Source organism: Pogonomyrmex barbatus, unplaced genomic scaffold (genome assembly GCF_055798465.1).
Source record: "Pogonomyrmex barbatus isolate J1 unplaced genomic scaffold, ASM5579846v1 scaffold1, whole genome shotgun sequence".
Classification (NCBI taxonomy): Eukaryota; Metazoa; Arthropoda; class Insecta; order Hymenoptera; family Formicidae; genus Pogonomyrmex; species Pogonomyrmex barbatus.
In genome coordinates this window covers 23,007,654-23,035,236 of record NW_028297098.1, presented here as the reverse complement: position 1 = coordinate 23,035,236, position 27,583 = coordinate 23,007,654, and the positions used below count along the sequence as shown (strand labels likewise).

General features: G+C 35.2%; 1 protein-coding gene across 2 annotated transcripts in view; it reads left to right on the top strand.

The window, feature by feature from the left end:
- Window positions 1-27,583, top strand: part of LOC105433660 (solute carrier family 35 member F5) — a 152,600-nt gene that overhangs the window by 97,203 nt on the left and 27,814 nt on the right. The window lies entirely within an intron of this gene.

Sequence of the window (27,583 nt, the reverse complement as noted above, 5' to 3'; positions counted from 1 at the left end):
CAGAGAGAGAGGAAAGCAGGAGAAAAAAGAAAGAAAGTGTATGCCTTTTTTGCAGATTTGAGCTCGGCCTTTGACAATGTGAATAGGAAGGAGCTATGGGAGACATTGGAGAGGAAAAACATCAATGGGACATTAATACAGAGGAAATTTATGAAGATATGAGAGCAGCAATTAGGACGAAGGATGGTCTATCGGAAGAATTCAAGACGAAGAAGGGAGTGAGACAGGGGTGTGTACTGAGTCCGACGCTGTTTAATTTGTACATTGCGGATCTAGATGAGCGTCTAGAAAAGAGGGGAACAGGCGGAATAAAACTAGGGAAAAACAGAGTGTGGTCGCTGGCATACGCAGATGATTTGGTGTTGTTAGCAAAAAATAGGGAGGCTATCGTGGATATGATGGGGACTTTAGGAGGATTTTTAAGGGAAAGGAAACTAAAATTAAATACTGGTAAGTCGAAGATGTTAGTTTTCAATAAAGAGGAGAGGGAAAAGAAAATGAAATGGGAATGGGGGAAAAGCGAGATCAAGGAAGTGCAGACTTTCAAGTATCTTGGTTTTAACTTTAATAGGCGAGGGACTTACGATTTTCATATAAAGGAACTAAAGAGAAAAGGAAGGATAGCGGCAAACATGGTATGGGGATTAGGAGAAAGAATTTGTAGGGATGATTTTATAAGGAGATGGATGATGTTCAGGTATTTAGTGGAAAGTGTGATGTCCTATGGGGTAGAATTATGGGGTTGGGCGGAAAGGAAAGAATTAGAGAAAATAATGATGGACTACATTAGATGGATGTTTAAAATAGACTTTTGTACACCAAGATACTTGATCACGAGGGAATTAGGGATGAATAAGCTTAAAATAGAATGGGGTATTAGAGCGAGGAAATATGAGGAAAAGATTGAAGGAATGGGGGAGGAGAGATGGGTAAAAGTCTGTTGGTTGGAAAAAAGGAGAGAGGGATGGAAGGACTTATATGGAAAGGAGAGGGAGAAATATTACAATAGAAATAGAAGGTTGGGGGATAGTAGCGATAGATGGGATGCCAGGTGTAGAAAGGGATTTAATTGAGGAAATAAGGGAAAGAGAAAGGGACGTACAACGTCAGGAGGAGGAACATAGGATTAGGGAAGCAAAATATAATAAAAGGTATAGAAGATTTATGATCGAGAATAAAGCACCTAGCTATTTAGAGGTATATGAAGTGAGAGGAAAGGAAAAGGGGGAAGGAATAAGAGCATTAATGAGATTAAGGTGTGGAAATATGGAAATAGATAATAAGTACTGGTTAAAAGAGGAAGAGAGAAAATGTAGTTTCTGTGAGAGGGGGCAGGATAACCTAGTAACTTTATAGGAGAATGCGAAGTAACAAAAGACTGGTTTGAGGAACTGGGAGACTGCGTAGAGGAAAGAATAAGCAGGTTGGAGAATGATAGCTTGAATGAGAGGAAAGAGAAAGTGTTAGTAAAATTTTGGAAGGAGAAAGAGAGATATAAGAGTAGGAAGGCTGAAGAGGAGAGAGAGATGCAAGGGTAGGGGTATATGAAGGTGTGTTTTCTATATATTTTATGTATGTTATGTATTATATGTATTTTATGTATACGTGATGTTATGTTATATATGGTATAGTATTTTATGTATCTCGTATACTTAATGTAGTAGGGTGATTGGAAGGGACACAATGCAATGCCTAGGCATTAATTAAGTATAAGTATAAGTTGTGGCGAGATTCAGGAAGTCGAGTATTTAGATTTGAATATGGATGGATGCGCGGATAGGAGTGGAGGGATGAGTATCTTAAGGCCTTATTTGTAAACCAAGTCCCGCTTCTTGGCGAAAGCCGAAGGTACAATAAGTATATATATATATATATATATATATATATATATATATATATATATATATTAAAAACATGAACGTGTACCGATAATAACATCAGAAATTTTAGTTTTCTTTAAGGTTAACTTCTTTTTCTGGCTTGTCCATGTTATACTTGAGCCAATTCATCCCCAATTGTTTGAGACATGATATTTCATACTATTTTACAGACAATTCTAGTCTATCTAGATGATATTGTAATATACGGACCAAATTTAAAAGAACATAACAAAAGACTAATTGAAGTTTTTAAAAAATTAAGAGACTACAATCTGAAACTACAACCGAATAAATGTGAATTTTTAAGAAAGGAGATGATATACCTAGGGCACATTATCTCCGAAAACGGAGATAATATATAATCCCGGATCCAGCGGAAATAACGGCCGTAACAAACTTCCCAATACCAAAAAGGGTAAAAGAAAGATGTGCAATCTTTCATAGGATTAGCTAGTTATTATAGAAGATTCATCGAGAATTTTTCGAAGATAGCGAAGCCACTGACGAAATTAACAAAAAAGGACGAAAAATTTGCTTGGACAGCGGAACAACAAAACGCATTTGAAACACTAGGAAAAACACAAAGGAAAAGCTAACGACCACACCAGTTCTAGCCTATCCTGACTTCACTAAACAATTTATAGTAACGACGCATCCGGTTATGCCATCGGGGCGGTATTGTCGCAAGGGCCAGTAGGTTAAGAGCGACCAATTGCATACGTGAGCAGAATTTTGAATAAAGCGGAACAGAACTATAATATAATAGAAAAAGAATTGCTAGTCATAGTATAGGTCGTCAAACACTTTCGACCGTACCTGTATGGAACAAAATTCCAAATAGTTACAGATTACAAGCCATTGATCTGGCTATTTAGTATAACAGACCTGGCTCACGATTAATTAGATGGAAGCTCAAATTAGAAGAGTACGACTATGAAGTGGTGCACAAGGCCGGCAAAGGCAATACAAATGCTGACGCGCTCAGCAGAAACCGATCGCACCCGACACACAGATAAACAGCATCGAACGCGATAAGGAAGAGCGCAAATATAACAAAGAAGAAAAGGAGCAAATAATGTATGAATATCATAATGCCCCCTTTGGAGGACATCAAGGCACATACTATAAATCGAATACGATTAACGCACAACTGGCACGGACCGGCCACCTGGAACAGGATAAAAACGGGAGACCAATACTAGGAACTCTCGTAAAGGACTTGTCTTGCCGTCACATCTGTCGCGGTCCAAATAAATAAGGACAAACTGTATCATGTTAATAAACTTTATTGGAAAGTAAATAACGCATCAAGTGCTTCATTAACGTCGACTCCCTGGTCGTCCCTCCAAAACGACCCGCACAACAAAACTCTCCGCCTATTTTTGACATTTTTTGTACCTGTAACAGATATATTTCGAATATTTAAAAAAAGAACACAATGAAAATATATATTTCCTATAGTGTATTTCAAAACTGGATTTTCCAATTCAACTTTTGAAATGTATTTTATTACAGTACATGAACTTTTCTGAAATTCAGTAGGCAATGTATTGGCATTATGTTAATTTATATATTGAAAGAAACAACAACAAATTCGAAGAACATTTTTCCAGTCTCGATAATGCTACATTGAATATGTCTTCAAAATTTATATTTATTATTATCACATGAACAGTTTTAAAATAAACATTGTATTAATTGTATTTCTTTTCTATTTTTATATTGTTGTATCCCGGATGGGCTGCTACAACGATAGTCCACATGAATCTCGAAAAGTCTTTCGAAAGACGACACAAATGTGACCGCCGAAATTGCGACCAGTCTTTCGAAAGACCGTAGAAATGCATCATGAGAACATTGCGAAAAGCCTATCAGCAAATTCCTAAATTTGATGATCAAACCGAGCGTAATATTGATTAATCAATATCACGCAACCGATTAGAATGCTGATCGATCAGACTATATAACCGGTTACACAAGGCGGAGTCGAGAGAGTCAAGAATAACGTGTCGTTCGGAATCATTATTATAAACATCGTGCAAGATATTACAAAAGCGCGGCGAAGTTCACGCGAGCCGTACTATCAGCGTCTCAGGTGACATACTCGGTCGTCAGCCGCCAGAGTAACACGATACGCGCAGAGCCGCCCGCCGACGTTTAACCGTGTGTAAAGTAATAAAATAAGAAATACTAATCTCAAGAATTTGTGCATTTATTAAATAAACCAATTAAAATAAAGAAAGTGTGTTAGTGAATTCAAGAAGGTCCTTCTTTTGATCCTGCTCGGAGTCCCAACTCCTTAGGCTTAACGAACCCGACTATCCCTAATATTATCGTTGTAGCCCATCCGGGGTACAACATTTTGGTGGCAGCGGTGGGATAGTCAAAACCATCCCCAAGAACAACAACTTGAGAGGATCATCGTTAATCAAGCCAGCAGAATCAAACGAGTAAGCCCCGACGCATTGCATTACGGGCAGAAGAAAAAATTTTCTTGAAAAAAAAAAACAAGATAAGACCTGCAGTAATAAATTACAAGCAGACAGAAGAATCAAATTCCCGATAAGCCGAAAATACAAGACCTGTAGAAAACAGGCGGAAAAGGCCCCTCAAAAAATAAGCCGCCCACGAAATTGTGTCAAGTGTATAATGCAACATTAGTAGAGTGCCTACGACAACGAGTGTCCAGTGGCAGCGGAGCAACGACCAAAGAGTCCACGAGCACCGAGAGTCAGCCAGCGCTGACCGTGTACAACGATACCAGGCAGCAAGGACGCTTCACCGACACGCACTACTACACGCAGCTAACTGACACGCCAGCACAAACAGCGACCATGCGAGCGTATACGATCTATCTTCTATTGTAAGTCAGAAAAATCATATTTTGTAAAGGCGAATGTCCGCAGCGAAGGACAGCTTAGCGAATGCGACTTGGCCAAAATCGCGGCCAATAAATAACCCCATAAAATTTCCACACACTATCTCCGCGTTAAATACCGCGAGAAACGCGTTAAAAGAAATACGCGATAACGTGCGTCGTATACTACGATACGATAGTGACGAAGACGTAATAACCGAACGCGAATTTCCGTACGACGAAAAGGATTATAGCTTGCTCAAACCGAACGATACCGACTCTCACATTAACACACACGTACAAGCGCGCAAACACATACATACGAACTTACGAGACGGAAGCATATTTAATTCTTTCAACATATACCAATTGCTAATAAACGAAATGGCTCACTCATCTGTCGAACAACAGAACGAAATCGACAACGAAATTTTGCAACTACGACATTCAGTCGAGAGACATGGACCGCAAGAAAGTCGAACGAACCGTCGCGTCACAATCGACGCACCGCCCGATAACAATCTCCTTCGAGAATTAATGGATGAAATACGCGATCTCCGTGTGCAAGTCAACGGATTAAGCCGGCAAACACAATTGCCTATGGGCGAACGAACGAGAATATCTCAGGATTTTCTGCCGCACCCATTAGATCTAACTTACGGATGTTCGTATCAAGATATATGAAACCAGCCGGGAAATGCACTAACATTCCTCACATTGAAAGACGCGCGTAACATGATCCCAGAGATCGACGGCACGTCACGAGGCGTGTACGAATTTCTAAATGCAAGTACGTACGCGATAAAAAATATACATCCCGCGGATGAACATTCTCTATTAGAAGCCATTCTTTGCACTAAATTCAAAGGCAAGGCCATGATGGATTTCCGTACGCGAGATATAATAAACTTCCAACAATTAAAATGAGAACTAGAAAAGAAATATTTAAGCAAACGAAGTACCGCACATTTACAACTCGAATTTAACTCGCTTAAACAAAAACTAAACGAGAATGCACAAGAATTCGGTAGGCGAACAGACAATATAGCCATGGAATTATACGAATCCATGGAAGAAGGAAAAAATCATACGGTCGAACAGCAACGTGCGATTTTAGAAAATATAAAAGAGCAGGCGCTCTACAATTACCAGAACGGTTTACACGACGAAATTAAATTGATTGTACGATCGCAGCGATATCAAACGATACAAGAAGCAATCGTTGGAGCAACCGCGGAAGAAAAAACGCGAGGACCTAGCACGCGAACGCTAACCTATCGAAACCGGCCAGTATTTAAAGCGCATACATCCAGTCCGCGTTGTGAAAAATACGGAAAAATCGGTCATTATGGGCGCGATTGTAGGACTAGCCGTTTCTCAAATAGATATACCCTGCCTAAGCCAGAAGGACAACCACGAATAAATACAATTGAAAAACAGTGTAACTATTGTAAAAAGATAGGACATTTGCGGCACGAATGTTGGACATTGAACGGAAAATCGGAAAACAGCAAAAATTCCGGAAAAATTTTTTCGAATTCGCAAAGAGAAAATCCCGCGAAGAACTTTAAAAATAAAAAGAGCGAAACCGGCGAAGATAAACCGACCATCACGCGCCCCACGTCAGAGTATCGCGTGGCACACATCAAGGGGACATCGCTCGTCAACACTGGATTAAATGCGATCACATTATCGATTGCAGAAGCCAAAGGTAGAAAAATAAATTTCTTGTTTGATACGGGCGCATCAGCAACAATAATAAAACTAAAACATGTTCTAGATCACGTCCTAATTTATGAAGAGAAAACTAAGTTAACAGGCATAACAGGACATGAAATAATAACATTGGGCAAAACATATGTTACGGTTCAACTGTCGCGAAAAAAGATACGACACCCCGTATACATGATGCGAGATAATACGCCAATGGAATACAATGCAATCCTAGGAGCAGATTTCATTTGGAAATACATAATTGCATTCAATCCAAAAACAAATTCAGTACAATTTAAAAATACAAAATTCAGACTTTACCCATACAGGCGCGTAACTTTAGGGCCGCGCAGCGAAACAATCGTGCAAGTCACGACTAACCAAAATATAATTGGATTGACGAAATCAGAGGAAATGATACCTGGAATTTTTATTGGATGTTGCCTAGTCGAACCACGAAATTATACATGTCCAATCAGTATAATAAATATTACGGAAGAAGAAAAAATCGTTCAGGTACCGCAAGTAATATTAGAAGAAATAAATATACAAGAAAAAATAACACAGGAATCTGTGGACGCAATGCAGACAAAAAATAAAGAGCAAAATTAATAGCTCGAGAAGAGCAAATAAACAATTCCTTGCGCACAGAACGTTTAAATGAGGAAGAACGAAAATCTGTATTAAAATTATGTCACGAATATAATGACGTGTTCCACCTAGAAAGAGACATTATCGTGCACAACAAAGATTAAGCATGAAATATCAGTACGAAGATTCATCACCAGTAAACGTACGATCTTATATTTACCGGAAAAACATAAAGACGAGGTAAATAAATAAATTCAAGAAATGTTCAAACAAGAAATTATCAGACCGAGCGTCAGCCAATGGAACGTACCACTATTAGTCGTGCTCAAAAAGACAGATGCGTCAGGAAAAACAAAATTACGAATTGTAATAGATTTCAGAAAATTAAATGATCTCACAATCGGAGATTCATTCCCGTTGCCCAACATAACGGATATACTTGATCAGCTGAGCAACGCGAAATACTTCACGACACTGGATCTCGCATTAGGTTACCACCAGATATCAATGACGGAGCGAGATAAAAATAAAACAGCATTCTCTACACCACACGGTCATTATGAATTTATTTTTAATAGAATGCCATTTGGTTTAAAAAATGCACCTGCAATCTTCCAACGACTAATGAATTCAATTTTAACGGGGTTGCAAGGAATTAAATGTCTAGTGTATCTTGACGACATTGTAATATACGGTCCTAGCCTTATAGAACATAATAAAAGATTAAAATTAGTTCTCCAAAGACTAAGAGAGAATAATCTAAAGCTCCAACCGGACAAGTGCGAATTTTTACGAAAAGATGTAGTTTATTTAGGACATATAATTACGGAAAATGGAATTTCGCCAGATCCATCAAAATTGCACGCCGTAAAAAATTTTCCTATGTCCAAAAAGGTAAAAGATGTGCAATCATTCATCGGATTAGCCGGATACTATCGAAAATTTATCGAAGATTTCTCACGAATAGCAAAGCCATTAACAAAACTCACAAAAAAAGGAGAGAAATTTGAGTGGATCAAAACACAGCAAAATGCATTTGACATGCTAAAAAATAAATTAACGACGGCACCGATATTAAAATATCCCGACTTCACGAGAGAATTCCTCCTAACCACGGATGCATCGGACTATGCAATAGGAGCCGTCTTATCGTAAGGCGAGGTAGGTCAAGACCAACCCGTCGCGTATGCCAGTCGTATACTATCACGAGCAGAACAGAATTATAACACGACTGAAAAGAAATTACTCGCAATAGTATGGGCAGTAAAACATTTCAGACCTTATTTATACGAGACAAAATTTAAAATAATTACCGACCATAAACCGTTAATATGGTTATTTAACGTAACAGATCCTGGATCACGTTTAATCAGATGGAGATTAAAATTAAAAGAATTCGATTACGAAATAATACATAAAGCTGGGAAAGCAAACGCTAATGCTGACGCATTAAGCCGTAACGTAGCAGCAATAACAGAAGAGCAACAAACTGACGATGTCGCGTCAGAAAAGCAATATAAAGAAGAAGAAAAGAAACAAATATACGAATACCTATATGAATACAACGCACCTATAGGAGGACACCAGGGCGTTGAATGAACAATAAATAGAATACGATTACATCACAACTGGCCAGGATTAAAACGAGAATACGATTACATCACAACTGGCCAGAATTAAAACAAGATGTTGAGCAATACATCTCAAAATGTGAACATTGTCAGAAAAATAAATTGCAACGACGTGCTAAAGCATCGTTAATGATAACAAATACGCCAACAAAACCATTTCAGAAATGCGCATTAGATATTGTAGGACCATTGCCTGTAACGACGATGGAAAACAAATATATATTATCATTTCAAGATAATTTAACAAAATTTAGCAAAGGAATACCAGTACAAAATCAAGAGACAACAACAATAGCAAAAGAGTTAGTAACAAAAATCATTCTAGAATATGGAATTCCAGACAAAATCCTGACCGACCAAGGAATAAACTTTACCAGCGAATTATTTAAAAACACGTGCAAATTATTAAAAATACAAAAATTGCAAACTACGGAGAAACAAACGGAGCACTCGAAAGATCACATCGGACATTAACCGAATATTTACGACATTATTAATAATGATCAGACAGATTGGGACGAATGGATACCGTATGCGATGTTCGCATATAGTACGACACCGCACACCGCTACCGGGATTCACGCCGTTCGAACTGGTCTACGGGATTCACGCCGTTCGAACTGGTCTACGGGCATCAGGCACCACTACCTACGGTCCTAACTAGCTCATCGAAATCACCGTACACATACGATAATTATGCGCAAGAACTCCGTGAAAGAATACGAGTCGCGAATCAGATAGCGAAAGAAAACGTAAAAGAGGAAAAACAAAAAGCGAAGGAAACCTACGACAGAAAAACAAAAATACGCACATTCAAAATAGGAGATAAAGTCCTATTACACGACGAAACAATCCGGCGAGGGAGATCGAAAAAACGTGTTATGGATCGGACCCTATACAATTTTAGAAAAAATAGGAGACTTAAATTATAAAATAAAAATGGGCCGCCGAACAATAAATGTGCACGCGAACCGAATTAAACCGTTCGTCGAAAATTAAAAAAGAGATAAAAGAAAAACACATAACATAAAATAAGAATAATAGAAAAATAAAAATAAAAACATTGGGACTTACCGAAGAAGAATCCTAGCAGATCCGGAAAATAATACAAGCACCAATATTCCAAAGTTACAAAAAATCACTACAACTAACAACTACATTAGTAAATAACTAAGTACACTACAAACTATACTACACTACGAGTGTACAAGTCATGCACCACATCAGGCCCCAGGAGAGCGGCCCCTCGCCTGCGCGTTCCCCATATCGACATCGTCCAGATCGGCGACCTCTATCGGATCATACGGGTCTTCCACCTCCACGTCAGCGAGAACAGCGTCACCATGGACACGAGCAATTCGTAAAGTTCCACGGATCACGGCAACTCAAAAATCCTACCGGGAGCATCATCGGTGGCGAACCAGATGCAATCACCACACACATGGAACACACCGTTAGAGTAAAAGCGATTGACTATCGACAACCACTCGTGCACGCGACGGAAATGGGCCTGAGCGGCAGGATTGCCCATAAATTCATCAACATCATCATCGCCGATTTCGATGTCGGAGCCTTCGTCGTCATCAGATGATCACTTCCGCCGCGGCCCGATCATCAAAAACCGGCGGATCACGCCCATAATTTCCTTGGGAACCCATTATGTCGACACAAGAAAAGTATTTCGATTGACGAGATGCAGCCAGAAAGCTTATCGCAAAAGAATGAAATATTAGAAGGGTCACACGGAATATAACACCGATATAATAAATAGGACATCAAGAGAAATAATAAACGTTATAAAAAGCAAGCTCAACAGATTCACAGGAGAATCTTTTTAACTAAGATAACGAATTAAGAATAAAGTAATATTACGCCAGAGAATATGACAAAAAAAGAAACGCCAAATTCGAACACCGTAAAATTTTCATGAGAAATAAAAATTTTTTATTTTTTTTAACATTGCAGAATAAAGATATGGATGACCAATGGAGAAGAAGAAGAAAAACTACCATTTGAAGTAGAGAACTTCAAACACCATCCCGGAATATACTTCGAGGAAATAGGAAAACTAAACATAATCAGTCATTCTGGAAAATAGTTATAAAAATAGATATCTCACCAATCGAAAAACGAACAGAGCAAATAGAAGAATACATTCTAAAAACGCAAAATATATGCACTATGTTACTTCACAAACAAGGGGTCATGTCAAAACTATAATATCATAATTGAAAACATTACCAGCGGTTAAAACATTTAACATAAAGAATAAACTCTCTGTATAAAGCACAAGATACAAAAACGAAACGAGAGCTGATAGATGGAATAAGAACTATTGCCAAAACATTATTCGGAACAATGGACAATGAAGATAGAAAACTAATCAATGAACAATTAAGTATCTTATATAACAAACAACAAACAACAGAGCATATAATAAAAAATCAAATTAAAATTATAAACGCGACGATAGCGCATATAAGTAATCACGAGAAAATAATCCAAAATAATGAAAAAATTTTAGCTAACGCAATCAAAAAATTAGAAATGGCACTAACAACGAAAATAAGTAGCGAAAACATAAAAGAACACTTTATAATCACCAACGCAATACTTGCCGCAGTGACACAAAACGCGGAGGACACACTAGAATACCTAACTGCGATAAAAAATGAAATACTACACCCGCGACTAATACCGTTAGAAGAAATAATGAAAAACCTTAAAGAAGCAACCACACAAATACCACAAGGATCATATTTTCCATTTAAAATAAGGGAAGAGGATTGGCATACAATAGAAAAAGTAACGACAATGAGCGCGCACTGCGACAAAACAGACGTCTACACCTAATCCTACATTTCCTCCTAATTTCACTACCACTATACGAAATATTAAACATAATACCACTACCGGTACCATACAAGCAAAACAAAATCATAAACATCCGCATTAATTGAAACGAACAATCCATTAATAGCTTTGGATACTAACAGACACACGTACGCAAAACTGACTCACGAAAAGTTAAGACAATGCAAGCAAATAAATACAAACTACTTGTGTGAACAAATCTTTCCAATTAGAAATGTAAAAACCGACCCGCTATGCGAAATAGATATATATGTAGAAAATGACAACTGTTATAACAATTGTAAAATTAAATACATAACAATAAAAAATAACATATGGATAGCTTTAAGTAATTCATATTCTTGGTTATATTCCACACCAGCGAAACAAACTATTACAATTTTATGTAAAAATAATAAAGAAATGCGTAGATTATTACAAATACAGGAAAAATAACGTTATCAAGTAATTGCAAAATAGTTACATCAGATGCGACAATAAAATCAACAAGTACCAACAAGGGAAAAGAAATAAAAACGTATTTACCAGAATATAACATTACATTACTAAGCGAAACTTTCAAGGCAAATAAGACAGAAAAAATTAAATTAAAAGTTATACAAGACGCAACAGACCTGACAGAATTAACAAAGAAATTAAATAACATGAAGAACGAAATAAACAATAACGAGATACCCTTTTTTTCACAAAAACACTTTGTATATCCTGTATCAATTAGTAGCTCATTAATAATAATCATTGTTATCGCAACAATAATAATTGTATTAAGAAAGAAAAAACAAAATGAAATAATGACTCACGCAATGTAGATCGCGCCGTTAGAATAAGCGAAAGTATTCGATTCTAAACAAACGATTATAACAAAAAATCGGAATGTATCGGAAGAAAAAATTATGTAAAAAAGCGAAACCTTCGTACCTCCGTTTTCTTTTACTAACGGGAGGATGTAGCCAGATCTACAACCAATAATAAAAGTAGTCCGCATGGCAACAAAATTAGTCCGCATGAATCTCGAAAAGTCTTTCGAAAGACGACACAAATATGTGACCGCCGAAATTGCGAAAGACAGCATCACGAAAGAATTGCATTCGAAAGAAATGCATCACGCGAGAACATTGCGAAAAGCCTATCAGCAAATTCCTAAATTTGATGATCAATCCGAGCGTAATATTGATTAATCAATATCATGCAACCGATCAGAATGCTGATCGGGCATCGATCAGACTATATAACCGGTTACACAAGGCGGAGTCGAGAGAGTCAAGAATAACGTGTCGTTCGGAATCATTATTATAAACATCGCGCAAGATATTACAAAAGCGCGGCGAAATTCACGCGAGCCGTACTATCAGCGTCTCAGGTGACATACTCGGTCGTCGGCCGTCAGAGTAACGCCGAGCCGCCCGCCGACGTTTAACCGTGTGTAAAGTAATAAAATAAGAAATACTAATCTCAAGAATTTGTGCATTTATTAAATAACCAATTAAAATAAAGAAAGTGTGAATTCAAGAAGTAGTGAATTCAAGAAGGTCCTTACATTCTTTTGATCTTGCTCGGAGTCCCAACTCCTTAGGCTTAACGAACTATCCCTAATATTATCGTTGTAACCCATCCGGAGTACAACAATATCTTTTCTAGATAACAAAATGTAAATGACGTGAAATATAAATGACATAAAAATACATGTAAAATTATTACTACTATGGCAACATCTAAGTAATTTTTCTTTATTCGAAAATAAATAAATGCAAATCTTCACATGTATTTTTATAACTTTTATATTTCTGATACTTTACATTTTGGTAATCCTATAGATTAAACTAAATAGATATTACAATCTCAATTAGAAATAATTTTATTGCGATGAATTATCTCTCTATGTTCCATTTGAATGTATAGATAGTCTTTTTGTCATAAATAATTCATTAATTAATAAGAATAAACTATTACAATAAAAAAATGTAAAAAAATTTAGTAAAAAAATGATTACAAAATATTGTGAAAGATACTTCAATGTAATATAAATCTACAGATAAATTGATAAATTCATTAACTCCGCAATTTAAACGCTATTTTTTATATTTCAAAAATACAAATCGATTTAGATTAGGACATAATAGGACCTTATAGAACATAAAATGGAAAACAATAATGTCAGCAAATACAAGTAAGAAACAAATTTAAAAATAATTATTTTTTTATGACTGTAATAATAGAACAAAAAAAGATTTACTAAAATAAATAACCAAAATATAAAATCATTTATAAAAGATTAAAAATGCTTAATCATTTATGAAAACAATTATTATATCACTAATTATTATTATATCCGTTTGTATTGTATAACATGTCATGTATTTTACAGATTTATAAATTATAATAGACTTACGAATTGTCGTCAAACGGCATCATTTTGCAACTCGTTCGTTGAAATCGTTCAATTTTTGTATCGCAATGAGAGGAAAATCTGATAATAGATTATTGTTGTTTTCTTGTACTGAATAGGATTCACTACTTCCCTTATTTTCAAGTATGAATGACATGATTGAGCTTACGTTAAATAATTGCGTATTTTTGTAAAAATTCTCTTCGGCATATGTCTGAAAGACAAACTAATTATATAAACAGAACACAATTCTATAATGTGATATAGCAGTGAAGTAAAAGTAATAGAACTTACTACGACAGACCTGTAGCCTTCATTTGTGACAGAACGTATATTTAAATGATTATGTACTGAATTATTTTCAGTTCGTCTAGAAGGCAGAAATATAATTTCGGAAACTATTCGTGGCCCACCTATTGAACCTCCTATAAAACGACACAAAAATATTTCTCGGGGGTGTGATAACACTGCATTATCAATCGAAAACAACTAAAATTTGCAATCCAGATTTCGATTTCAATATAAAAAATATTGTATAAAACGAAAAAATTTTTTCGTCATCAAGAAAGGAAATCAAAACAGATAGAGTTTGATTTTGCATTTTCGATGAAAAGTTACGAAATGTATTGTTTAATTTCCAACATACGCAATCTAATGACGTTACATCATCACATTGATTATAAATTATTTCAATAATAAATCTAGCATTATTCATCCGTCAATTAATGTTATTTTTTATGGAGTTTTAGCACGATTACGAATTACAATTGATAATATATCTTTTTTCATCTCTTCTCTCGCTTCGTCAAGCTTTTCCTTATTTTTGAAGTTTTTGGCGATACTTATTTCTCGTAGCGGCTCTGACAGCAAAATAAGAAATGTGAAATATTTTAATAATCCTTTCTAAAAAAAGGCATCGATACTTGCATCTTTCGAAATTTCCTCGAAGTTTATTATTGACGCTTCTCCGCGATGGATTCTCTCGCAGCACTAACTTTGTGAATAACTATCATTGTATTGATTTCACAGAGGATCATTTTGATAATTGTATATCAAAAAATTAAAAATATTATAATGTAACAGTAGTATAATAATATTATATTAATTTTTGCTCTTGTGTTGAAAAAGATAAATAATGAAAAAAAAATAAATAAATAAATTTAAAATCGTTAAAATTAAAGAATATATATTAATAAATTGGTAATATAATTATGTAAAATAAAGTTTTATAAATATACACATTTTATTACCTTTAAAACGCTTATATTTTTAAATTATACTATTACAATTTAAGATTAATGTAGTTAAAATGTATTTGAAAATAAATGGGAATAGCCAAAAGATGGCGGAACAATCAAAAGTTACTTTTTCGTGGCTAGTCTCTGATTATAGGGATTGCATTCGTTTATGCAATCATTACCACAGATGTCGTTCGTTTATTCCGTCTGCGAAAATGACTGCAGCGCAGTTCATCGTTCGTTTACGCAGGGATGTATCTCATCTGTATAACTATCTGCTTTGGATAGCTCTGCTTGCAGTACTGCGTAAACGAACACCAAAATAAATAAATTTTATTAGAATAAGAAGCAAAAAGAATCAGAAATAAATAATTGATCCAAGTAACATAATTTCAAATAGTTACGGATCGCAAGCCATTGATCTGGTTATTTAGTACAATAGATCCTGGCTCGTGATTAATTAGATGGAGACTTAAATTGGAAGAATACAACTATGAAGTAGTACATAAGGCCAGTAAAGGCAATATAAATGCTGACGCGCTTAGCAGAAATTCGATCGCGTTCGACACACAGTTAAATAGCGTCGAGCGCGACAAGGAAGAGCACGAATACAGTAAGGAGAAAAAAAGCAGATGTACGAATATCATAATGTCTCCCTCGGAGGACATCAAGATGCTACACGCACAATAAACAAAATAAAATTAAGACATAACTGGCACGGGTTAACGAAAGACGTGGAGGATTACATCGTGAGTATTGCCAGAAGAACAAGTTAAGCAGAAAAACTAAGATGTCTCTAGTATTAACAGAAATTGTAGAGAAACCGTTTGAAAAATGCGCTCTAGACATCGTGGGACCACTCACAATCATCACGAAAGGAAATAAGTACCTGTTGACATTTCAGGATCTAACGAAATTCAGTAAGGTGATACCGATACCGGACCAGAAAGCAAATACAATTGCCAAAGAGTTTACCACAAAAATAATATGCGAATTCGGAATACCAGAGAAAATATTAATGAATCAAGGTACGAATTTCGTCAGCGAGATGTTCAAGGATGCACCCTCTTAAAAATAACGAAAATTCAAACTACCGCATCCAGCAACGGGACTCTAGAGAGATCACATAGAACTCTAGTAGGATATTTGAGACTGTATAAATGAGGACTAGAGGATTAATTGGGATGAATGGATCCCATACGCGATGTTTACATACAATACGATCGGATACAACAGCGGGCTATACACTGTTCGAATTAATGTACGGGCACTGAGCAAGCCTATCTACGGCACTGACGGCGTCGCCGAAAACGTACTACACGATAACTATGCGCAAGAATTAAAAGAACGACTCCGAGCCATACAAAAACTGGCGAAGGAACACATCCGTGAGGCGAAACAAAAAGCAAAGAACTATGTCGAAATAAAAATACTAATAACAAAATTTTCAAGATAAGAGATAAAGTTCTCTTGCACGACGAAGCAGTGCGTCGAGGATGATCGAAGAAATTAGAAGCACTATGGATAGATCTGTACCAAGTAATCGAAAAAATTTCAGACGTGAATTATAACATCAAACAGAAACGAAAAATCGTGACTGTACATGCGAACATGTCTGTCAAGTGTTTGGAGGTATAAAATAGTGAATATTGTTTGTAAGAAATTACATATTGAAAAAGAGTGCGATTACGTACCAGCGAGAGGAAATATAATTTGCGTTGATTGTTAATGTTAATTATTAATGTTCGCCGAGTATCTCCTGTGTGATAACAAACACTTCGTTAACCACGAAATCTGATAAATAAATCTTCGTGGACGAAGATATCGGCAGGCCGAACTGTAAGAAGTTCTTAAGGCGCCCAGCGGATAACGCCAAAAGTACTGTTCAGCGATCGGTGAGAGCGGCACTTGAACGATCCCAGCGCTCGCTTCGATACTTCGATTCCGACGAATCACTGCGAGGTTGATGCAATCTTTACTTGAACTAATATCATGTAACGTGCTCCATTTTTCGGAACAGTCGGCATTCTCTCTCTAATCGGCGGTAGAAACGGACGTCTCCTCCGCGAAAGTCAAGTCGAAGTCGAATTAAGTCATTTGTAATCGAAATCCTATCGTTGTTAAATCGTGTTCTTCGAAATATCTGCATAAATTGTATTCAGACGTTAAATATATATTTTTGGTGTTTTCTTTAAATTGTGCCGCTTAATTACATAGACCGAAGATTTCGCCTTTTCCTGCTCCATTATCCGCCACGTGGCGGACGAATTCACTTTGTGCGCGCGTTTCAAGGCAACGAACATTATTTAAATTAAACGAACTCGAATTCCTGACAAACAGTTAACTTTATTTAAATTTAAAAGACAATCAACAAATAGCTTATTTATTATTATAGTTATAAATCGATTCAAACTATTTATTAAAACCTAGGAAACGGTCGCACATGACGAAACAATTGCGAAAGAAGTTAGAAGAAGCATTAGTAGAAGCGAAAACATAATAGGGTTAATAAATAAATTAAAAACATATCAGTTGCGGTAACATACCAGTTGCAGCACAACTCGCCGCCCGTAGTGGCACAGACGCGGACCCGCAGGAGATCGCGGGGGTACTGCTCTTCAGTCTACCCCGTGGACCTCGTGTCAGCCGCCACTTGCTGAGCCGCCAGTAGCCATGGCACGCACGCATAACATACGACGGGAATATACTCCCGTTCGCACATAGCACAACATATGTTTCAAAAAACTGTATATTACTGCAATATTAGATACAAGTTGGAACTTTACGCAGCCACAGGCAAAGACAGACTGAATCAAACAATTTATTATATGCATTCCGCAGAAAAAATGCACAGGTAGAATTCACTGAAAAGCCATCCGAATCCCGACGCTCCTCGCAGGACGCTCCTCGCGGGAAGGAATACAGATAACACGATTCCCGGCGAACGGATGACGAAGAACCGCTTTGTTTCGAGGAATTCATACCGAGATTATAATAAATCATGCTGTACTATATGCACATGCAAAAGAAAAAGGAAGAGAGAAAAAAGAAAGAGAAAATGTATAAACGACACACGAGAAATAAAAAATACGCTTACCCTAATATTACAGTGACAACACCTCCACATGTCGTACCCCGGTGGTGTCACAAACGATGACCAAAATCCGATCCAGTGGGAATCGCCGACTAACCCAAAGCGGGAGGTACGTGCGCCTTGCCCCGTGGACATGGCACACATTTCGTCGCACCACACCATTCATGTCGCACGCGCGGGGCCGCAACGCGACACGAAGCCAATAGACGCGATCGCATAATGCGCAAAGAGTAGAAACGGGTACATCTGTTATAGTGCGTACGAAACATGGCGACAATAAATCGAATAACATCCCGGTGCAGAAGCTGGTGAACTGGCGTGCACAAGTAACAAAGAAAAAAAAAATTAAAGGAAGTATAATATGAACCCTGAACTTTAGGATGGTCATTCAATGGCACTTATGCAGCGCCGAGGGCGACGCCGCAACATCATACGTGCTGAAAAAATTTCACAACACTCCAGGCATTTATTTCGAGGAAATAGGATTAATGAACCAGGTACAAACGACGGAAATTAGTAATCAAACTGAACATCAACACGCTAGAAAAAAGAGCGCGACAGATAGAAAATTACCTAGATCAAACCAACGAGCAATGCAAGAGCATCATTGGATCCGTCCAATTTACGTGTAAAAACATAATGCAAAAAATGCAAAAGGACAATGCAAAATTAACACAACTGCTAACGCGGCTGAGAACTATCTACACTAGAGACAGCAAACGAGGACTAATAAACGCGATTGGTGCGATAAACAAAACGTTATTCGGCACCATGGATGCCGAGGCGAAGAGCATCTCAATAAACAAATACAAATGCTACAAGAAAATCAATAGACCTTACAACACGCGACGAAAACTCAGATCAAAATGATCAACGCCACAATAGGGCACATGGATGAATTGGAAAAAACGGTTAGTTACAACGAAAATATATTGCGAAATGTCACGGCGCGAATGGAGTTACAGTTTGCGAAGTATACATAACGAGAGGACGTGGACGAAAACTTATTAATATTGCGGACGATAATGACAGACTTGATAAAAGACGTAGAAAACACAATCGACTATTTGTCACTGATCAAAGACGGGATAGTACACGCGCGACTATTACCGTTGGAAAAAATTGTAACAGAGCTGCGAGAAGCAGCGACTCAATTGACCGAGGGCTTACATTTTCCGTTCACAATACGGGTAGAAAACTGGCGTACGATCCAAAAATATATAACGATAAGCGCATATTATAATAAACCGGACATCTACATGATTATCCGCTTTCCGATAATTGCATTTCCAACATTTAAACTAATAAAAACTGTATCATTACCGATACGCAATCACGATACTTTCACATTTATAAAAATTCACCACCCGCTAATTACGATAGATAAGGAAAATCATCACTACATATTACCAGACAAAAACGAACTACAGACATGTATACAAGACGGAATACTGTACACATGCAAACGAGATTTTCCTGTCATATCAACACGAACGCACTATGTAAGGACATTGCACTATGCAAGTCTATATAAACAGGCCCGGCCAACTCAAAAACTGCGAACAGCGATGCGTAACATTCAATATATCCTTGTGGATAACATTAACGGATTCACAAGCATTGCTATATTCAATAACAAATAAAAAAATATCCAGTGCGATAAGTCGCCGGAATAACAATTAAAGTTAAGCGGCACGGGAAAAATAAAAATTAACGGAAAATGTAAACAACGCCCGAGGTAACGCGACAGCTGCCGACGAAATATATACAGGCACAGTTATCAGATTTCAATTTAATCTTCACTACGCCACGCGATAGTGAAAATAACCAGCCAATAAAAAGTATCAAGTTGCAACTCATAATAAAGAATCCACTCGAACTCGCTAGAGTGCATACTAGAAAACGAAGTAAACAAACAGATAGATTTGTATTTACTCAGAAATAGCCATTTTATATATCCGATTAGCTTTAGCGGATTAATAGTAATTGTAATCACTATCGTTATAATGATTATAATTGTAAGGAAAAAGTAAAACCGCAATAAAAAATCTCCCGTAACACACCAAAAGTTTGCGACGAAGCAATGATGTACTAAGAGCAAATGTAAAAATAAATATAAAAATAGGTGTAAAAAATAAATGTAAAAATAAAATAATAACCTATATAATAACCTATATAAAACTTAACTATAAGATCAGCGTAAGCATTGTGTACTGCAGAAATATCATTGTACTGCTAGTATAAGCGCCAAGCTAAAAGAAAATTCCTCGTTTTCTTCTTCCAAGGAAGGATGTTGCGAGGCAACCTAAATAATGCAACCCGACCTTGTAACATTGCTGATTAGTCAGAATCCCAAGGATTCTGCTTAACCCAAAAACTATTAAATAAGAAATTAAAATAAATAATTAAAATAAAATAATAATACACGCCCTTGCCGATTGCGACGAACTGATGTGCAATTCGGCAAGGATGCTGACTCCGATAACATCGTATCGAAACGCTGACCAAACAACGTTTCGACACGAGGACGCGCCGAGGCTGCAGACCGATAAATAGCGACGAGAGTAATCAAGTGGCTCTCAGCGCAGAGGCTCAGAGGCACGGACGTATGAGTACCGACGCGTAGGAATTAAGGAAGTGTGATAGTTCGCGGGTGATTCTGAAATAACGAACACGATGAAGTCAGATTAATAAAATGTTTTATTCAAACTTAGAGTGAATTTGTGGCGCTCCTTCCCCCTCTTCCGTCATTCTTCCCTTAGTTACGCCCGAAGCGGTACAACAGCATATATTTTAAATAATACATCAATATTATGCTCGTTTTAACCCATTACAACTTTATTCACAACAAATTATATTTTATTTTTTACATTATTATTGTATATATATTATAATAAATATATATATAATAATTAATATTGTATATATATTATTATAAAATAACCACATGCAGTCATAAAATGAATGTTGAACAGTTTTAATTTAGAACTTATAAACTTTTTAGAATGGAGTATTACATTTTATACAATATTTACTGCGTATCTGCACCATCATCATGGCTCGATTTCAATCAAAGTACTTTCCAGATATTCCAAAAAACATACAGAACTGTCTAAAGCATCATAAATAGGTTATTTCATCAGATGATTGGCAGGAACTGTTGTTCAAGAAAAAGTTTGGATCATCTAATGCGTTCCAACAATTGCAACAAGGGCAAAAATGCAATAATTAACATTACATATTTGTATTGGTGTACAAAAAAGTTCTGAGCTTTAGATTTCAACCGAATACAACCGGATACAACCGAAATAACAATTTAAATTTTATATATCTTCCCGCTCTTTTGCGGTTTTAAAGCGTTGACATTTGGCCTTCTAAAATGCCATATGGTTTGGCGTTTGTTGCACATAACCTCAAAAATCAGTAGTGTTCACGCATATTCGATTTTCCATCCACGCGTTTCATCTGAAAAAAAATGCTGCTGAAGCCACTGCAATGATTTGTGCTGCATATGAGAATGCTGTAAGTCATACTACATGTAAAAGATGATATCAAAAATTTCGCCAAGAAGATTTCAGTCTTGAAGATGAACCGTGTGCTGGACGCCCTCAAAAGATTGAAACGGACGAATTGCAAGCACTGCTGGATATAAACTCTGCGCAAACTGAAAAAGAGCTTGCAGAACAGCTTGGCGTTATGCAGCAAACCATTTCCGTAGGTTTACATACGATGGGAAAGAAGGAAGGCAGATGGGTTCCGCATGAATTGTCCAAAGACAACAAAAATCGTCGGCGTGACATTGCACTCACTTTGCTTTCAAAGTTCCAGAAAAAAGATTTTCTGCACAAAATCATTACAGGCGATGAAAAGTGGATTCTTTATGATAATCCTAAACGTAGAAAATCATGGGTTGACTCTGGTCAATCTTCGATATCGACGTCAAAGCTCAATATCCACGCCAAGAAGGTTTTGCTCTGTATCTGGTGGGATTGGAAAGGTGTATTGTATTAGTTGTTACAACCGAGTTGTTACAAACAATCACGGCAGACCGCTACCAACAACAATTGACCAATTTGAGCGATGCATTAGAAGAAAAGAGACCATTTACTGGCCAAGGTCGTAAAGTGATCTTGCTTCATGACAATGCTCGATTACATGTTGCGAAAACGACTCAGGATCATATCTTTGCGTTAGGCTGGGAATTTCTCCCGCTCATGCGGCATATAGCCCAGACATGGCGCCTTCCGATTACCTATTCCGGTCGCTGCAGCATTATTTGGCTGATACACATTTCGTGAGATTTGAAGAAATACGAAAATGCATTGATGACTTTATCGCTTCGAAGCCGTGAGCTTCTCGATCGTCAAGGAATTTGCAAGCTATCCGAAAGATGGCAAAAGGTCATTGATGCAAACAAAATATTTCGCTGATTAATATTTTTTTTGTTTGTTTTTGAATAAAGATTGAATTTTACAAAAAAAAGCTCAGAACTTTTTTGTACACCTACATATTTATCCCAAAATTAATTTCAGAAACTTACAGTAATGCACAAGCAGAAAATCAAGAAAATCGTGAGCGAACTGTTGACATCAAACGATGAAAATATATTTATTCCAACAACTGATGACAAACAAAAAAGATTAATTAAAAAATGAAAATTTGACAGCGATACATCAACGGATGAAAGTATTTATAGGAAATGTTTTTGTTCGTTATAATTCAGAATACTAATATAATTTTTAAAATTGTCTAGAAAGCAAGAAGGAAAAAAAGAAAAGAAGGGAAATTTTGGACGCGCACTTTTCAATTATGTTCCACAAAAGAAAGCGAACATTCATCTGATGGTCAACTAATCGAAAAATCTCTTTCTTTCATTAAACCAGGTTAGATTTTTCTACACGCAATGCATAATATTGGCAGTGATTCACAAATGATATAAAATTAATTATAACATGTTATTAATGCATAGAATATGGATCAAAGGAAATGAAAAAACAAGTCTTTATTTCTCGTGAAAAATACGATTCAATATTGGATGACCTGCAGAAAAGCAGGATTCATCGCACAAAGAATACTCTGATGAAGAATATTTATCAAGTATTACATTAACATTAGACTGAACATGAAGTGTATAAAATATTCAATAGCATTTGTTAGCATTTGTTCAATATATTGTTTGTATTTGCGATATTGACAACTTCGTTGGTTGAATTGAAATAGTAATCTACTTAAATAAAAAAAGCATTAACACGTATTTAAAACGTATGTAACGTATGTAAACGTATTTGCATTTTCAGAAAAAAACATATGAAATAAAGAATATACCTATGAATGACAAAATTCGAGGAAACGAGAAAAGACAGGAAAGAAGGTATATTAGAATCGCGTAATTATTCCGAATTTCCAGAAAGAATCACATTACGTATTACATAATATATATTATGATGTAATATATACTCAGATAACAAAATGCTAGCAATTTGCTGGCAGACTGGTAGCAAATTTGATCAGATATTGAGTGTAAGTCCATAGCCATTTGGGTCCGCATTAGGCTCAAGATTTGTCGACAAAGCCTGTTGATATGCTATGTCAGCTATGTCAGGTTTTGTTATATTTTTGGTGGCAATTTGCCGACATCATCAGGAGACACGGTAATGTCTCAGGTGTCAAGTCAACCGAGAACACTACCGTGTGACTTTACGCGAGTCGGCGATCAGATATTACAGACTCTACATACAATTTGATACCTTTCTGCCATCAAACATTGATAGTAGACCTTGCTCAAAATCTATCACTGTTTGCTATCGAGGTAATAATTATATGTTGTATATCATAATATACAATAATATACATACATTGCATACGAAATGTACAAAAGATTTAGTACATATATGTGTGTATGTGTGTGTCATTGTTTTCTCTTTTTTAATTTCAAACTATTTCACATCTAATAATCCTTATACATATTTATTATTATTATTATAAACAAACTTTATTACAATATAAAATAAAATTTAAATAAAAAAATGAACATCCACCCATTTTTTATATTGATTTATCACAATTAATTAATTTATGAGTATATTTTACAATTTTAATATCTCTATTATTCAATAATATATTATCACGCTTTCCACGTGTTCAATACACATGCACAATACACTTAAATCAATGCACATGCAAAGTAAAAAAATCGTTATTGGTAGATGAAATGATGTATATTTCTTTCACTCTAATCAAAACACGTTATTGGTTAGAGTGAGATGGTGTATATTTCTTTCTTTCTCTTAGGATTTAGCCAAAATATGGCGGATTAGAGTCTCTGATTGGGGGGTCAGAGTCGTGGCCAGTCTCTGATTGTAGTATTTCTAATACTAGCCTCAGCTTGTACGCTCTGTAGGCTTATTCTCTAATTTCTTAACAACAGTATTGTATCGTTACGTTGTCGTTGCGCAGGTATAATATATGGGGAAAAACCTGTATAACGATATACCTAACTAGTGAAACTGTCGTTAAGAAATTAGAGAATAGCCAACGTGTCGATCCACAATAGATGATTTAAGCTTTAAGAAATAAGAAATTGATCATTATAATCGAATATGAAAAAAATAATCGACTATGATTGGTCAATTTCTTACAGTTTAAAGATTAAATAATCATTGTGGACCGACACTACTGGAGGCCTATTCTCTAACTTCTTAACGACAGTTTCACTAGCTAGGGATGTCGTTATGCAGATTTAATGACACTATAACGAAAAATAGTATTCTGTAATTTAACGTAATGATAAAAGTATCGATAAAGTACCGAATCCTGTCGTTAAGATATCGAAAGGTATCGGACCTTTCGATAAGCCATAACGACAACATAATTAGACATATCAATCAATAGCAACATTCCGAAGCGGCCGAATAGTAGTACAAAAGTGTGCAAGTATAGTATAATTTTATAATTTAAATATATGAACATCATAAACTTATTTTAAACATATTAAATATTAAGAAGAACACGCAAAAAGTAATATTACAATAAAATATTTTAATTAAAAGCAATATATTATCAATGTTATAATATCTAAAGATATTAAAATAAATAAATAAACAGATATAGGTTATATATTTTACTTACGAATTATATGTAATGTAAATCAGATATTTTTCATAAAAAATTTTATGAAAAAAGGTAAGATTTTCTCTTATTTTTAAGGTAAAATGGCAGAAGGATATTTGGCATGGAATATATTACTTAAAAAAAAATTTTAAATAAATGTAAAAAAAAGAAATTTAAATTTAAAACAAAATTTAAAACAAATAATTTAAATAATTATATTTAATAGCATTAAATGGATAAGGTCCAATCGGACACATTGCCGATTGGTCGATTAAACAAAAAAATTTTTGATAGGTGACTAGAAAATTCCTAGACATTGGCTGATGTGAGTGATGTGTCCGATTGACAATGTGCGCATCTGGGATGCTCCCCATTAAATTACATTAAATATAATTATTAATTATTATTATTATTAATTATTATTAATAATAATTAATAATAATTATTAATAATTTATTATTATTATTATATTTAATAATTTAAAAAATTATGTATTAATTTTCTATGTAACCTGTTGTATATAACACCAACAACAGTGCTTTTAACACTCAAAATAAATAATTAATCATTGGTCAATTGAACTGCTAGTAATTAATATCAATTTCATATGTAATTTATCGATACTTTTTCATATATTACTTAAATTATTTATATATACTTCGACATTGCACAGGCTTTATTTATCTCTTCTACTATTTCCTACTTTATCACTTTATTGTAAGTTTATAATCTTATCATCGATAATTTATTTTCATATTCCTAAACTCATCTGAAAAGAATATTAAAAAAGAGATTTTATTGGTTGGATATTACAACGAAAAAGTTATTTGTTAGCCAATTGCTATAGTTTCTGCATAAGAAACAGTGTCCGCCGGAGGTTAGACAGCTCAATATCCGTGAAATGATTGTCACTCGCGCATGACAGAAATTCACTCAACATATGGTGGTTCAAAAAAATTGTACATGCTATAACCACTGTGGTATAAATTTGTCAAAGTGGTGTATATAAATTTATCAAAAGCCAACACAACAATTTAAATATATAGTGTGCAAAATTTATATAAACATAAATAAAAAAAGTGAATATCGAATTGAATATTCGTTATATTCTGTTTTAGATATTATATATGGCGTATCCTCGATTAAACTCTAGTAAAAGAAGGAAAATTGAGTATAAAGAATTATTGAGAAGTGAATTCGAAATTAACACACACTTACAACATAGGATGAGTCAATGAAAAGAACAAATTTCAAAAAGCTTCAACCTCATTTCTTTTGTAATTGTACTCTCCCTCACACATACACATACACACACACACACACACACACACACACACACACACACACACACACACACATCATAAATGATCTTATCAATTAATATATCTTTTTGAATTCTATAACTTTTATCTAAAATTTTATTTTTTAATATGTACAACAATATATACACCATATATCATAAATATACATTTTTTTATATTTAATAATTGTATTTTGCATTTGTATGTACATACATATATTGGTAAAGGAAATAAACTTATATGTGAATTAAATGCAATTAAAAAATTTTGAATAATCCTTTTCTTATTGTATTTGTTAAGTTGCATAAGTTATTGCATTTGTTTCTCTTTAATTACATATATAGTTTTATTTTATTTTATACTTATTACTTTAAATTGCCCGCGCTACACACTCAACATTATGGCGTAAACTGCGTCATCCAACTAAATTGTCTCAGCACCCTAAAGAGTGTACTCTACACAAATCCGTCTAGACTCTTATTAAACGATTTGATTGGTTGACGCAGTTTACGCTTATGCAAGATATGCTGCATGGGGAACCATCTTTATTGTTACGCTGAATCTAATTTTTTTGCAGAAGAAACATACACACACATATAGTGAATAATCAGAATAATCAGAGCTTTTCGGCAAAATAAAGATCAAATCAGAGTAAGTTAATTAATTAATATAATAATAATTAATTAAATAGCTTCATATCGAATTAATTAATAATATATATATATATTAATAATTTATAATATTTTTTAATGCGTGGCCCAACAATATCTAACAACTGATTAAACATTTCTATGGACATTCTATAATAATTATAGAACATTTCGTAATCTTCAAATTCCATTTCTTTGATCAGATTGTCACTGTCACTCTGTAATAATCTTCGTCTTTCTGCGAATATTGGACGCACC